The sequence below is a fragment of the Leucopleurus acutus genome (assembly GCF_964270905.1).
Source record: "Leucopleurus acutus genome assembly, chromosome: 1".
Taxonomy (NCBI): Eukaryota; Metazoa; Chordata; class Mammalia; order Artiodactyla; family Delphinidae; genus Leucopleurus; species Leucopleurus acutus.
In genome coordinates, this window is record NC_139142.1 from 33837316 (window position 1) to 33842168 (window position 4853).

Consider the following 4853-nt stretch of genomic DNA (forward strand, 5'->3'; position numbering starts at 1 on the left):
TAAAACCCTCCCATTCCTCTCCACTTTCCCCCATCCCCGGGAAGCCACTGGTCTGCTTTCTATCACCACAGTCTATAGCCTACAGTTAGCGTTTTCTAGGACTTTATATAAATGGAATCATTTTGGTCTGACTTCTTTTACTCAACATAGTTACTTTGAGATTCCTTCAGGCTGCTGAGTGCATTGAAAGTCTGTTCCTTCTTATTGCTGAGTAGTATTCATTGTGTGGATGTATTACAATTTGTTTATCCATTCACCTGTTGATGGACACTCGGGCTGTTTCCTATTTTTTTATTATAACACAGAGTCTATGATCATTCACATATAAGTCTTTGAATGAATAAACTTCCATTTCTCTTGGGAAATTACCTAAGAGTCATATGATAGATGTATGCTTAACTCCCATTTAACTATTTGAGAAATTGCCCAACTGTTTTCCAAGGTAGTTGTATCATTTTGCATTCTCAGAAGGCGTGTATGAGAGTTCCAGTTGCTCCACATTCTCATCAATACTTGATATGGTCAGTCTTTTTTATTTTACCCATTATAGTAGGTATGTAGTGGTATTTTATTGTGGTTTGTTTGTTTATTTATTTTTTTTGCGGTACGCGGGCCTCTCACTGTTGTGGCCTCTCCCGTTGCGGAGCACAGGCTCCGGACGTGCACCGGGGCACGAACCCGTGTCCCCTGCATCGGCAGGCGGACTCTCAACCACTGCACCACCAGGAAAGCCTTTTATTGTGGTTTTGATTTGTATTTCCCTAAGGACTAGTGATATTGAGCGCTTTAAAAATGTACTCATTTGCCATCTATATATCTTTTCTTCCTTCCTTCCTTTCTTTCCTTCTTTCCTTCTTTCTTCCTTTCTTTCCTTCTTTCTTTCTTTCTTCCTTTCTTTCATTTTTGGCTGTGTCTGGTCTTAGTTGCGGCACACGGGATCTTTGTTGTGGCACACGAGCTCTTCATTGTGGTGCGTGAGCTTCTCTAGTTGCGGCACGTGGGCTCAGTAGTTGCAGTGCTTGGGCTCAGTAGTTGTGGCACACAGGTTCTCTAGTTGTGGCCCGCGGGCTTAGTTGCCCCTCAGCATGTGGGATCCTAGTTCCCCGACCAGGGATGGAACCCGCATCTCCTGCATTGTAAGGCAGATTTTTAACCACTGGACCACTAGGGAAGTCCCTATATATCTTCTTTGTTGAAGTATCTGTTCAAATCACTTGACCATTGAAAAAATTGGGTTGTTTTCTTAATTTTGAGTTTGGGAAGTTTTTAAAATACATATTCTGACTACAAGTCCTTTATCAAATATGTGATTTGCAAATATTTTCTCCCAGTCTTTATTTTTCAAAGAACAGAAGTTACTAATTTGGGTGAAGTCTAACTTCATTTGTTCTTCTATGGATCATGCTTTTGGTGTTGTACCCACTTCTTTAATGCCTTTATAATGCATTCTATTACACCACATTCTCTGGGTTCCCTCCGGTGCCAGTTATCAATTTATTGCCTTTCAGCTCCAATTCATCCTTTTTGCCTGCTTTACGAGAGTGGAAAATGACCCTTCTATTTTCTATATTCTCTTCTTTGGCATCTGGCACGATATTAAGCTTTGTCAATAGATGGCACTGGAGAGACACTGAGGAAGGAAGGGGCTTGCTTTCTGGTTCTGTTGTGCTAGCTCTGCAGGCTTCTGCAGCAGGCTTGTCTCCCGCAGTGCCAGGCTCCTGTGGTCCAGGCAGCTTCTGCACCATCAAGTGCCTGGCTCCATCAGCATTCAGTGGCCGGCAGCGTCCCCCAGCAACCCTCCCCTCAGGTGGTTTTGTAGCAGAGTGCCTCCAGTGAGACACTTCCCTGTGGACAGCTTTCCCTAGTACAGTAGATTTCCAGCAAATTTCAGTGGTGCAGCAGACAGTGACTTCTCTGGCATTCAGCGTGCTATACTCTCCAGCAAGCCCTGGGCTTCAGTCTGGGAGTAGAAGGGGTCTTTTGGTTGGCAAACTGTGACCCACAGGCCAAATTCAGTCCACTGCCTGTTTGTGTAAATAAAGTTTTATTGGAACACAGCCATGCTCGTTCATTTACATACTGTCTACGGCTGTTTTCATGTTACAGTAGCAGAGTTGGTAGCTGCAACAGAGATGGCCCCCAAAGCCTAAAATATTTACTTTTCTTTATAAGAAAAGTTTAATCACTCCTGTACAAGCCAGTTCCTCATTATTCCAATCCCCTGTTATGGTTAATAATTCTTCATATTAAAATTTCCCTGTTCAAATTTACTGTGTGGTTTCTCTAACCTGCTCAGACCCAGGCTAATACATCTCCAACCTCTCTGTCCCCTTTTCACAGTCCATTTTCAGTCTTACCTTTCTCTACTTATCCCATAATTTGAGTGCTCCTCAAGGTCCTCCTCTGCACTTTCTCTAACTTCCTCTCCAAGTGACTCTTCTGCTTACCCATCTTCAGTCATCAATTTTGTGGAATTGACTAAAGAAACCTCAACTACAATTGGAGTGGGACAGGCCTATATGGGGAGCTCTCATGTCCAGCCATGCATCATCAATTACTCCAAACAGGAAGAGATGTTTGCCTACATCTCCCACAGGAAAGTGTTGCCTACATCACTATCCAGCAGGAAGAAGAAAACTCTCCACTGCCTACAGTCCGGCCAATCAGACTTTAGCAGCCCAACCAATGAGAAGCCTCCATACTTTGGATTCCCAGCTTTCTCCAATGGACTCTTTGATTATCACAGCCCCTCCCACCCCCCTTTTGCTATAAAAGCAAGCTCCCCTTCCTTGTTCTCTGGATTTGCCCATGGGCCACCATAGTTTGCATATCTTGAATTGAGGGTTTCTATGGCTATTTCTGAATAAACTCACTTTTGCTTGTAAATAACTCCCTATTACATTATTAAAATTGACAGATTTAACCAATTGTTTTTAATCTGGGTTCTATGGATGAAATTGCATGCAAATTTTGTGTAGATGCCCAAATGTGCATATGTATAAGAAGAAGTTCTCCAGCCTAATCTTTTGGCAACACGGCCCAGTCGTTAAGGGCACAGACCATGGATACAACCTGCTTAAGTTGAATCCCAGCTCTGCCACTATGTCCTGGGCTAACGTATTCAACCTTGTTGTTGTTTCAGTTTCCTTGTCTGTGAAATAGGGAAAATCATAGTACCTACCTCACAGAGTTGTTATGAGAGTCAAGGTAGTTAATAGATATAAAGCACTTGGGGGCAGGGCCTGGCACATAATAAGCACTATATAAGCACAGGCTGTTATTGCCATTTCTGGCACTGCCCCTAGCTCCTGTGCCTCAACTAGACCAGTGTTTTCCATTGTTCTAGTGGCCCCTGTTTGAACTCTGCACCATCAAGTGCACTCACTCAAGTCCTCTGCTCAGAGCACTCTTGCCTATATGTTGCTTGCCCACTAACTCCTGACCTTCCTCAGGCCTCAGCTCAAAAGTTATTTCCTCAAAGAAGCCTTCCTGATTTCCAGACCAGGAGAGGTCTCCTGCTGTGTATGACCTTCCAAAGCTTTCTCTATTTTCCCTCATAACCCTCATCACAATTTATTCAAGTGATCACTTGTTGCAGAGGTCATTTCTCCCTTGTACTAGGCTCCTTGCTGGACCTCAGCACAGTGCCTAGCACATTGTAGGAATACCATAAACATTTGTCAAGTAAATGAGTGAATGAATAAAGAACAAAACATGGGAAAAGCTTTTAATACAGGTGTAAAAGTCTATTCAAATATTAGGTAACCCAATAATGAGCGTGTGACAAAATCTGATGACTTAGATAATATCATGTTAAATCAGTAGAAATTTGTATTGTGTGAAGGAAACCCTCTCCTTTCCAATTGCTATAAAATATATTGGTTCAAATTGAGCTTGGCGTATGTGTCTTTCAATCAAATGGAAATGAATTATCCAGAAGAACCAGAATACATTACTGTGCGCAGTCAGGGACCACAGACAGATAATGACTTAAAACATTCCCCACCTTCACCCCCAAGGAAATGAGACATAGTCCTCAGATGGCAGACCGAAAGGAGTGACTGACCAGGGAAACTCCTTGTTCCCAGAGAATTTCCATGGCTTTAATTCAAGACAGGATTAAATACTTTCATGAGTGGGCAAAACCAACTGTGCTAATCTGAGAAATCCATTGCTACCCTGGAAGTTAATATAACTAACCCAAGTCATCAAGAAAACTATATTCTATCATCAATTCACACTCAAACACCAGGAAAATTACGATTATACTTTATATTTCATTATAATTCCAAAAAGACACAATAAAATGACTCTCCTGCTAGTGTCTTCAGGGACCGATTGCTTCTGCTTCTTTGCGTGAAGGAATCCCTAAGGAGGAAAGATTCCCCCCTCCCCCCCCCAACTGTCAGACTCCAACCGCTCCTCTTTTGTGCAATCAGCCTTAGAACATTTCCCAGACGCCAATATTTGACCTCCAGGAGAAACATGCGGTAGCCACCTAACGATAATTGGGGAAAACTGAACCAGGGTCTGGACTTAGGCACCGGCACAGAGAGGACTGGGGAGATTTCATGGTGGCCAGAAGGGCCATGGGAGAGCTGGTTCGATGATCCCAAAGGCCCTAGATCCTAGCTGGCTGGGGACCCGTTGCGTATCTGGTGCAAGATTCAGCTTCTCTCAGCGTCTGGGAACAGCGTGCTCACATGCCAAGCTTTGGACTACATTTCCCAGACAGCTTTACTCCCCGGGCTGTCGCACTTTACTAGGGCGTGTCTTGGAAGAGAGGCCACAGCCGGCGAGCACCGCTGGGGCATCTCGCTCACCTCCGGCAGCCGCACCTGCCTCCCCGCGAG